We start from the raw sequence: 12294 nt of genomic DNA, 5'->3' as shown, positions 1-12294 counted from the left end.
TGGAGAGTCCCAGGTTAGGGGTCCAATAGGAGCTATAGCTGCCAGCCTACACCACAGCCATAGCAATGAGAGATCTGAGCCACGTCTGTGACCTAGACCACAGCTCACGGCAACACCAGATCTTTAACCCACTGAGCGAGGTGAGGGATTGAACCTGCATCCTCACATTTGCCAGTTGGGTTTGTTAACCGCTGAGCCACAATGGGAACTCCAGTTTTACTAATTTCTAATTCATTTTTTTATTAGAAAAAAATTAGGCAGAGCTTCCTTGCTTGCCTGCTTGCATCTCTCACAAGCATTCTATCATAAAAATCTATTTCTTGCCTAAAAAAAAAAGAAAAACATTAAATGTTGCACATAAAATTAACACTAGAAGGCTATAGAAACCATGTATAACTCGTTACCAACATTTTCGCAGAATGTGGAAAAATTGCAGCCACTAGAAACGTTGATTGGACTGTTTAAAATGTATGAAATCAGCTATATAAATTGAGAAACATGTCATAGATCGATATTACAACAGTGGGTATTAAAAGATATTGACCAGAGATAGAAGACAAATTAAAGGTAAAAAAGAAAAATGCTTCTATTGATCCAGCTTAAGGACAGGTTACTACCACCAGTTTGTAGTCCTCAAAGTTGGTATCATTGTTCCTTATGAAACCCTTTAAGGCAATAAGGTACATCTACTCATATCTTAGGGGGAAAAGCCCTAGTGTCCTGAAGAGGGTAATAAGATGTCCTGAGAAATTTTAAGTGTACATGGCCAAACATGTTTGAGAAAAGGTGTATATTATAGTTTCCTCATTTGAGAAAGGATGTATACTATAGTTTGTTCAACTGAGAAAGGGTTTATATTACAATTTCCTCCTAGAAACATACAAATAATGCCAGCGTATTAAAGACTCTCAGAAATCAAGCATTAAGAGTAATTTTGTTATTTCAGAACTACTCATGTTTATTTGATAAAAAGATTCCTCTTTCTTCTCCCTCCAAACACTTATGAATATCTCACAAAAATGTCCTGTAGAATCCAGTCCAGTCAGGGTCTCATCCAATTATCTTTGGACATTAAAAGATTGAGCTGTTTGTGGATCAATGTTCATGAATAACCTCATCTCTCTTGCAGTGTCATCTCCTATTCTTCACCCTGTCACTACTTGTGCCCTCTCTTGCTTGCTTGTCACATTTAGACAGACATCTATTTCATGATCCCAAATATAAATTGTTGCTACTGTTACTGCTACTGCTGCTGCTACTACTAGGACATAGTTTCCAGAGATTTTTCCCTTAGCCTTCCCTATCCTTCCTTCCTCCCTTCCTCCCTTCCTCCCTCCCTTCCTCCCTCCCTCCCTCTCTCTCTCTCTCTGTCTCTCTTTTTGAGAGTTCCAGACCCAGGGATCAAACCCACGCCACAGTAGCGACCCAAGCCACGGCAGTGACAACTCTGGATCCCTAACCCACTGCACCACAAGAGAACACCTTCCCTACTCTGTAAAGGGCCATACAACCTTACCATCTTTTATTCCTTCTTTCTTTATAAAGGAGAAGCTCTCACTATGTTCTAGAACTAATATTGCCTCTAGAGGCTAGAAAAAAAGATCTTTGTTTTGAAAAATATCAAAACATTAATTTAGAGCTTTCCAATCTGGTCGCTGGAGCACAAATAGCTGTTAAGTGTGTAAGAAAGAGCTCCCCCTTCAGCTTCAGACTGAGGGTACAGGGTAGGGCAGTTGCCTCTGGCTATAGGTAGCTTCACAGTGTTTTCTCCAGATGCCTTACAGATATTACCCTATTTTATGTTACCAGGGCATGAAAAACACTGGAAAGAACATTAATATTCTCAGGACATTTGTATACTGACCCACTTTTCAATTAAGTTAGAAAAGAACATGAGATATTGAATAAGAAATCACAAAATTCTGAAATAATGAGAAATATATATATATTTTTAATATACTTGTACGTGTATATATTTATGTATGATACATATATGACAGTACTAGGAGCATTGTTGACAAGTTCCAAGACATTTTAGTAGAGATATTTAACTATGATTAAATATTATTTAAAGTATTAATAATGAAAGTCATGTTATTTCTAAAATGTGAAATAGTCATAGGAAAAAGTGGTTATATTGAGCACTTTCTATTTAACCAAGAAAAACATCCCTGTAAGCTTCTAAATGAGGTCAGGCTATCAAAAAGTAATGCCCTTTGAATATTATAGGCCATAGAATTTAACCTTCATTTAATTATATAGTTCACATTGCTATGATTTATTAAGTACAATATGGACAGAAATGACATAATACCCAGAAGACATTATTTAAAGAGTCTAAGATTAATACCAGGAATATCAAAGCAATTGAATAACGCAATATGTTAAGCATGAGAGAACACCATCTACAAGCTATAATTTGTAGAATATTTTTCACACAAGAATTAATGACAGGGAAACTTTTATTGATGAATAAAAGGCTTAGTAAACATGTGCAATGAGATAATACTATTAGAACAAAACAAACAAACTGATGCTTTTTAAACTACTGCCTCACAGATTACATGAAACAAAAAAAGGCAAACTTTTGACAAAGTATCTTTGTATTTTCGAGATTTACAGAACAATTCTCTTCGAATATTAAAATAATCACATTTTCACATTTCCACTCCTTTCCCATTCTGATTGCTAGAGGCAAATTTCAGATTAATTTCTAATACTTTTGATGGAGGAATATATTTAAAGTAAGAATTTATGCTAATCATCTCTCTCCTACATAAGGTCATTCAATTACTCCCAGAATCTGTTTTAAAACATGTGCAGCCTTTTGCTGGGAACATTACTTTCTCCTACGCAAAATCAAGACAAACATGCTAATTATCCATGAGTCATATGGCTCTCAAATACACAAATTTCATTTTGTGCTCTTATAAGTCATGTCATACTCCTTTCGTTTTATTTCATTATTCTTTCCCTTTGTCCTACCCATTAACATTTATATTTTCCTTCCCATCAGATGGTCACATTAATATATTCAATGTATGTCCTTAGGCTTCTGAAAATATAACCCTGAGAAAGAATGTATTATTTAATTTTCTTTTTTTTCTTTTTTAACATTATCATTTTATTTCTGAGTAGCAGTGAAAAGAATATAGTAGCATTGTTGCAATGTATAGTCTTAATTTTTATATTGCTAACCAATATCAATTTGCACCAAAGGAAAAGAGTTATAATTGATGACAGAATTAAATAGATGGCTGTAAGTTTGATTTTATCACCAAAAAAATTTTTTTAGTTCCTCTAATGCAGCGTTTCATTGTTTTTGTTTTGTTTTTTACTTTTTTCCATTATTTTAATGATATTTTTTTATATTACAGCTGGTTTACAGTTTTCTGTCCATTTTCTACTGTACAGCAGGGTGACTCAGTCACACATACATATATACATTCTTTTTTCTCAGAATATATTATTTTCTATTTATGTGTGTTTTGAATTACATTGTTTGCCTATAGAATTTCTTCTGTATTTCTAAGATCTATCTATATTGCTATATTAGAAAATTAAAAAATGGTTAACTACTTATTGCTGTAATGTATTCCATTGTATGTACATACCATACATTCTGATGATCCATTTCCCTAGGGACAGATATCAAGGCTTCCTATTACTTTTTTTTTTTTTTTAATGTTTTTACGGCTGCACTTACGGCATATTGAAGTTCCCAGGCTAGGGGTCAAATTGAAGCTGTAGCCACAAGCCTAAGCCACAGCTATAGCCATAGCAACGCAGGATCTGAGCTGCATCTGCAACTTACACCACAGCTCACTGCAACACCAGATCCCCAACCCACTGAGCGAGGCCAGGGATCAAACCCACATCCTCATGATATTAGTCAGATTCATTTCTCCTGCACCACAATGAGAACTCCCTGCAACAACTTCTTCTTCTCCTCCCCCTCCCCCTCCTCCTCCCCCCCCCCCTCCTCCTTCCTCTTCCTCCTCCTCCTTCCTCTTCCTCTTCTTCTTCTTCTTTTTGTCTTTTTCTGTCTTTTTAGGGCCGCACATTTATGACATATGGATAATTAATTTCATTAAGTATTATGAGTTTACTCTCCTACCACTAATACATAGAGTTTCTTATTTCTCTTCATTCAAGCTAGCATTTGGTATTAGCTGACTTTTAAATTTTTCCCAATTCTGCGTTGACTTCATTTGAATTTCTCTGATTTCTCTTCATGTACAGGTTTGGTATTTAGGACTCCTCTTCTATGAATTGTCTATTTTTACTACTTGTCCATTTTTAGTTTTCTCATAGATTTTACTAGTCCCTTTTATATTCTGTATGTTAATCATCACTTTTAAGTTTTACAATTGAAGACATTCTATCATTTATAACTATTTAACTTTAATATGAACTCATCCATCAGTTTCCACCACCCACACTTAAGGTTTATACTATTTTAGTCTTGTTTAACATCCCAAGTTCATAACAATAGCTTCATATATTTTATTAACTTTTTAAAAATTTATCTATTTATTTTTTGTCTTTTTGCCATTTCTTGGGCCGCTCCCGTGGCATATGGAGGTTCCCAGGCTAGGGGTCCAATCAGAGCTGTAGCCCCCGGCCTACGCCAGAGCCACAGCAACGCGGGATCCGAGCCGCATCTGCGACCTACACCACAGCTCACGGCAACGCCGGATTCTTAACCCATTGAGCAAGGGCAGGGATCAAACCCGAAACCCTACGGTTCCTAGTCAGATTCGTTAAACACTGAGCCATGATGGGAACTCCCATATATTTTATTAACTTTTTATATTGCCTTTTATAGATAGGTTTTAATTTATTTGAAATTTATTTTTGTATTTGGAGTGAGGTAAGCATCTAAATTTACTTGTTCCTATATATTGAGCTATACATTAAATAATCCTTCTTTTCCTTTCTAATTTGTCAGGCTAATTTATGCTACATTCCACATTCTTATATATAACATGTGCTTTTTCATTGGTTTTCTACTCTGTTGCATCAATTTTTTATCTTTCTATGCTAGTATGATATTCTTTTTGTTGCTATGGTTTTACAAGATGTTTTAATATATCCAATAAGACAAATTCCCTTTCTTTAGCTCATTATTCATCCATGCACATTTATCTAGTTCCTCAGAAAATTCAGATAAAATTTTCATCAAAACTGAATTGAATTTGTAAGTTCATTTATAGAGAATGATATTTTTACAGTGTTAGTATTTGCTATTGTTGTGTATTATTGATCTTGCATCTGCACAATTTTTCTGAACTCTCTATTAATTCTCATATATTTTTATTAATGTATTAATCCTATTAATCCTAATACATTCAATTAGGTCTTCTAGTAGAAGATCTAACAATTTACAAATAGTGACAGAGTTCATTTCAGTGATAGGTTTTTGTAAAAAGCTTTTATCAGGTTGTAGAAATTATCCTTCATTCCTAATTTTTCTAACACTAAAAATATCATAAATAGATATTAAACTATATCAAACATTCTTTCTGCATATGTTGAGGTAATTTTTTCCACTTTAGGCCATTAATGTGCTAAATTGTATTGATATCTTTCATGGTGATAAGCCTCCTTACATTCCTGGAATGAAATTTATATCACCATTTTTTTTATTAAAACACTGTTGAACTCAACTAACATTTAGTTAGGATTTCACATTTTGTTCATAAGTGAATTGGGCTAATGGATTTCTTTTCTTATACAGTCCTAATCCAGTGTTGGTCTGAAGATTATAATTAACAAATTAATTAACTTGAATTGAGATCTAAAATGAGTTGCACAACTTTTTCTTATTTTTTCTTGGAACACTTTATATCAGTTGGAATTATCTTTACTTTGAAAGTTTTGAAAAACTTAAAACTATCCAAGCCTGTGGATTATTTATTTACTTATTTATTTCCTTTTTAGGGCCACACCTGCAGCATATGGAAGTTCCCAGGCTAGGGGTAGAATTGGAGCTACAGCCACTGGCCTACACCACAACCATAGCAAAGTGGAATCCAAGCCTCATCTGAGACCTACACCACAGCTCACCACAACGCAGGATCCTTAACCCACTGAGTGAGGACAGGGATCAGACTTACACCCTCATGGATACTAGTTGGGTTCTTAATCTGCTGAACTACAACAGGAACTCCTAATTTTTTAATTTTGTTGTAATCCTTTTGCAGAAACTGAAAATAAAATCTACATGTTCAGATTCCCTGGCAGTTAGGATTCTTTTTTTTTTTAATATTACTCAATGAATTTATTACATTTATAGTTGTACAATGATCATTACATTGACTGCGATTTAAAGTCTGTCAATAAGATTCACTTGCGGAAGATTCTGATTCAAGACTGAGTCATGTGGAAACAGGGTACAGTGCATTCATTTTTTTTTTCCTTCCGGTTTTATTGAGATATAGTTGACACATAGCACTGTATAAAGTTAAGGTACATAGCATAATGACTTGACTTACATACGTCATGAAATAATTACCACAATAAGTTTAGTGAACATCCATCATCTCATATAGATAGAAAATTAAATTGAAAAAATGTTTTCCTTCTGATGAGAACTCTTAGGAGTTACTCTCTTGACAATTCTCATATATAACATACTATAGTGTTCATAATGTTTATAATGTATATTACATCCTTACTACTCATCTTATAACTGTAATTTTGGTATAAATTTTTATGGTATAGATTATGGAAACCATGATGTTAGACTAAAGCCAGCAGTGCTGGTAGCAAATGCCTGGCCGTAAAATGTGGTCAGCCATAATACTGGCCACAGTTCTTTTGGTTACTCATTTTTGCTGGGTGTTGGAGATCATTCTTGAAAGCTCAGCCACTGTGTATTAGTTCAGTCTTCCAAAAATTCTGTGATTTATATACAGTCCTTAGTAAATGCTTTTCAGACTACACTAGCTAGAGAGGATTTGCTTAACTAAAATTAAGAAACTTGACCATAAATTTTACTTAGACTGGAGTCTTGGTGAATGATTAGAAATCTCTTTCATTGGAGTTTCTGTTGTGGCTCAGTGGTAAAAACCCATGAGGATGTGGGTTTGATCCCTGGCCTCGTTCAGTGGGCTAAGTATCCGATATTGTCATGAATTACAGTATAGGTCGCAATCGTGGCTTGGATCCTGCATTGCTGTAGCTAGGGGTAGGCTGGCAGCTGAAGCTCTGATTCGACCCCTAGCCTGGGACCTTCCATATGCCACATAAGTGATCCTAAAAAAGCCACACACAAAAAAAAGAATAAAGACAAAAACAAAAAAAGAAAACAAGAAACCTGACCAAGGAGGTGAAAGACTTATATGCTGAGAACTGTAAAACATTCATCAAGGATATTAAAAAGGAGTCAAAGGAATGGAAAGATATTCCATGCTCCTGAGTTGGAAGAATTAATATCTTAAAAATGGCCATATTACCCAAAGCAATCTACAGATTCAATGCAATCTCTAACAAATTACCCATGACATTTCCCACAGAACTAGAACAAACAATCCAAATATTTATATGGAACCATAAAAGACCCAGAATTTCCAAAGCAATCCTGAGGAACAAAAACCAAGCAGGAGGCATAACTCTCCCAGACTTCAGATAATATTGCAAAGCTATAGTCATCAAGACAGTGTGATACTGGTGCCAAAACAGACATACAGACTAATGGAACAGAATGGAGAACACAGAAATAAACTCAGACACCTATGGTCAATTAATCTTCAACAGAGGAGGCAAGAATATAAAATGGGAAAAAGACAGTCTTTCAGCAGGTGATGCTGTCAAAACTAGACAGCCACATGTAAATCAGTAAGACTGGAACAAACCCCAACGCTATATGCAAAAATAAACTCAAAATAGTTTAAAGAGTTAAACATAAGACAAGACACCATCAAATTCCTAGAAGACAACTTAGGCAAACATTCTCTGACATCAACCTTTCAAATGTTCTTTCAGGTCAGTCTTCCAAGGCAACAGAAATAAAAGCAAAACTAAACCAGTGGGACCTAATCAAACTGACAAGCTATTGCACAGCAAAGGAAACCATAAAAAAAAACACAAAAAGACAACTTACAAAATGGGGGAAAATAGTTTCAAACAATGCAACTGACAAGGGCTTAATGTCTAAATTATACAAACGACTTATACAACTCAACATCAAAAAAGCCAACAACCCAATTGAAAAAATGGGGAAAAGATCCGAATAGAAATTTCTCCAAAGAAGATGTACAGATGGCCAACAAGCACATGCAAAAATGCTCAACATCACTAATTATTAGTGAAATGCAAATCAAAACTACCGTGAGGTATCACCTCACACAGGTCAGAATGGCCATCATTAACAAGTCAACAAATAACAAATGCTGAAGAGGGTGTGGAGAAAAGGGAACCCTCCTGCACCTGTTGGTAGGAATGTAAATTGGTACAACCTCTACAGAAAACAGCATGGAGGTACCTCAGAAAACTAAATATAGAACTAAAATATGATCCAACAATCCTACTCCTGGGCATATATCTGGACAAAACTCTCCTTAAAAAAGATACATGCACCCATATGTTCATTGCAACACTATTCACAATAGCCAAGACATAGAAACAACCTAAATGTCCATCACCTGATGAATGGATTAAGAAGATGTGGTATATATACACAATGGAATACTATTCAGCCATAAAAAGAACTCAATAATGCCATTTGCAGCATTATTTTCCATGGATGGAACTAGAGACTCTCATACTAAGTGAAGTTAGTCATAAAGAGAAAAACAATACCATATGATATCACTTAAATCTGGAATCTAATATATGGCACAAATGAAGCTTTCCACAGAAAAGAAACTCATGAACTTGGGAGAACAGAATTGTGGTTGTGAAGGGGGAGAGGGAGGGAGTGGGATAGACTGGGAGTTTGGGGTTAATAGATGCAAATTATTGCATTTGGAGTGGCTAAGCAATGAAATCCTGCTGTATAGTGCAGGGAACTATATCTAGTCACGATGGAGGATAATGTGAGAAAAGAATATATATACATGTGTGTGACCGGGTCACTGTGCTATACAGTAGAAATCAACAGAATACTGTAAATCAACTATAATGGAGGATATAAAAATTTTAAAAATATGTATAAGAAAAGAAAACAAGAAAGATTGAGAAAAATAAAGCAATCGTTAAACTCAAAGAGCTAGAAAAGGAAACAATAGTATAAACATAGAAATAAGAAGGGAGGAGATAATACATATGAGGGAAAAAAATCAATAAGAAAGAAAAAAAGCAATAGAGATATTTAAAAATCAGAACCTTTGAATTGCAGTTGAGGAACCTGAGATACAAAACAGTTAGATGACTTGATTGAAGTCATAAAGCTAGTTCACCTTCATGGCTCCAGAATTTTAAAAGCCTACTTTATACTTACAAATAAAAATTCTAATTTTATAAATTAAATCACAATTTTTATTTATTTTACTGAATTCTGGCTATTCCAATATTACTCCCATTTATGTTTGGGTAACTATAAGGCTCTTTTGGCATTTTTAATAACCTTTAAAAAAACTCTACACAATGCGTTATATGAAACTGTATAGTATATTTCAATTTTTTTTTTTTTGAGAATCCCTTCAGAATCAGAGTTACATCTTGGATGAGTTTTCTTTTTTTCTCTATTCTCGTGTTCAATTATTATGTTGAGTTCCACAGGGTCTCAAGTAAATGGATACTAATAATATCTAAGTTTTTTCATTTCAAAATAAGGAATACATCTTCAATGTCCTAATTATGTAACACACAAACTTTATAAACTTACAAGTTTATAAGATATATTTAATTCATTCTCTGCTAAAGCTCGAAGGCTATGCTGAGATATCTAAGAGTCTTATTCTAAAAACACAATTTAGAATGGTCTGAGACAACTTTTCAGTCTAGCTGAATTCCAAATTTAGATTTAACTGCAACACAATCCTCACAATTTAACAGAGGTAATCCCTCTACTATCTCTAAGAATGTGGCATCCTTTGTGGCACAAAATCTTTTGATGCCAAAGTGTAATAAATACACTGTTCCACACAAATATAGGCACAACAACCATATGGTACTTGAAATAAATAGAAACTGTTTTACATAGCATCTTGATGAGCTAAGTTGTATTATATCCTTTTAACACAAGAAAACACTAAGCTGTAAAGATCTGTTCAGACTTGCCTAAGTTAAATCATAGAACTCCTGGTGAAGTCAAAGGATAAAAATTTCCATGCTTTCTGGAACTTGTGAAATACAATAACAGTATCCTCTCTTGCAGTTAAAATCAAGATATGTTTGAGATATATTTTGCTATGTTATTTCTGTATTTAAGGCAACATTAATAAAGGACATGATTTAGAGGTAGCATGAGTTGAATTTGTCAGAAGCCAGAACTTTTCTTTGTTTCTGTAATTGATTAGCAACATTATAAATAGTTTCTTTTAAGGATATACTGAATCCACCAGTAGTTGAATACTCAAAAGGAAATTTGCTTTTTGAAAAGGAAATGGAAATGCTAAACCTTAAAAAAAATACTGAGTGACCCCTATGTGCTTGGTGTTTGAGATGTGATGAATATGACAGGCAAGGCTACTCCTCTGATAAATCTCCCTTGAGTGAGGGCAGATGAAGTAAACAAATAATTTCAGCTATTCAAGTGCAAATAATAATAATAATAACAACAACAATAATAACAGTACTAACACAAATGATAAAGAAATACACACTATAAGAGGACGAAAAAATAAGCTGCAGATTGGGAGAAAATATTTGAAAACCACATATCCAATGAAGGTCTAATATCTAGGACATATAAAGAACTCTCAAAATTTAACAGTAAAAAACAAACAATCCAGTTAATACCTGGACAGCAGACATTTCACCAAAAAATATGTAATGGCAAATGAACACAAAAAAATGATGTTTGACATCATTATTCATTACAGAATTATAAATGAAAACCACAATGACATGGTTTTAGTAACATCAGAAAGTTTTTTCATTTCAAAATAAAGAATGTGTCTACTATGTTCTCTCTTTTCATCAAATTGCTGTATAAGCCACACTGTATGTCTTTAAACCTAGAATATAGTTTCCACCCCCCCCCCAGTTTTATTGAGATATGATTGACATACATCACTGTGTAAGTTTAAGGTGTACAATACAGTGTGGTTTTCTTTTCCATTTTTCAGTTTTATTGAAGTATAGTTGATTTACAATGTTGTGATAATTTCTGCTGTACAACAAAGCAATTCAGTTATGCATGTACACACATCCATTCTTTTTCAGATTCTTCCCCCATATAGGAGTGTTTTTTGGTAAATTTATTCATAATAGCAAAAATTGGAAAAAAGCTATATGTCCTTCATTGGTCATATCATCAGATACGTTATTGGACATGAATGGTTAAGCAAATTAAGTTCTATCCATATCATGCAATGCTCCATAGCAATAACAAAAGAATAAACTATTGATACATGCCACAATTTGCTTGAATCTCCAGAGAATCATGCTGATAATCCCAAAAGGTTAGAAGCTGTATTATTCCATTTATATAATATTCTTGAAATGACAAAATTATAGAAATGGAGAATGCATGAGGAGTTTCCAGGGGTTAAAAGAGAAGGTGGGCGTGTGAAGGAAGTGGGTGGGGTATAAAAGGGCTATGCGAGGGACCCTTGTGGGGATGGAAATGTTCTACAAATGTCAATAGCCTGGTTGTGATATTGTATTATAGTTTTGCAAAATATTACCACTGGGGGAAATAGGTAGGGTGTACGTGCAATCTCTATTATTTCTTACAACTGCACGAGCATCTATAATTATCTCAAAATTAAACTTTTGATTTTTAAAATTTAACTACAGGGTATCTGTCTACATCTATCTTTCACTTAAATGTACAACAGTACTTGTGGAAGTTTTGGCTTGGACCCCAGAAGGGTGAAAACAACATTCCAAAGTGAGGATCACAACCACCCTGCAGGATTTGTACAAGAAATAGAGGATAATTGGCTGTAAGGCTCTAAACTACCTTATCCACTTCAGAGGTCTCAAATGATTAAGAATTAGAGATTGGGGGACAGAATTTGCAAAGTTCATAATAGTTATGTTGTGATACCACCCTTCCCCTTAAGGGAGAAAAATAGAAGCGAGTCCCCCTTGACCCAAATCAAGAAAGATTTTAAGGAGATCACTGGGAGAACTTGAGGTCTGGGGGACATGGGAGTGTCTACTTCCCCTTTGGAATGG

Source organism: Phacochoerus africanus, chromosome 10, assembly GCF_016906955.1.
Source record: "Phacochoerus africanus isolate WHEZ1 chromosome 10, ROS_Pafr_v1, whole genome shotgun sequence".
NCBI classification, from domain to species: domain Eukaryota; kingdom Metazoa; phylum Chordata; class Mammalia; order Artiodactyla; family Suidae; genus Phacochoerus; species Phacochoerus africanus.
This window is presented reverse-complemented; position numbering follows the sequence as displayed.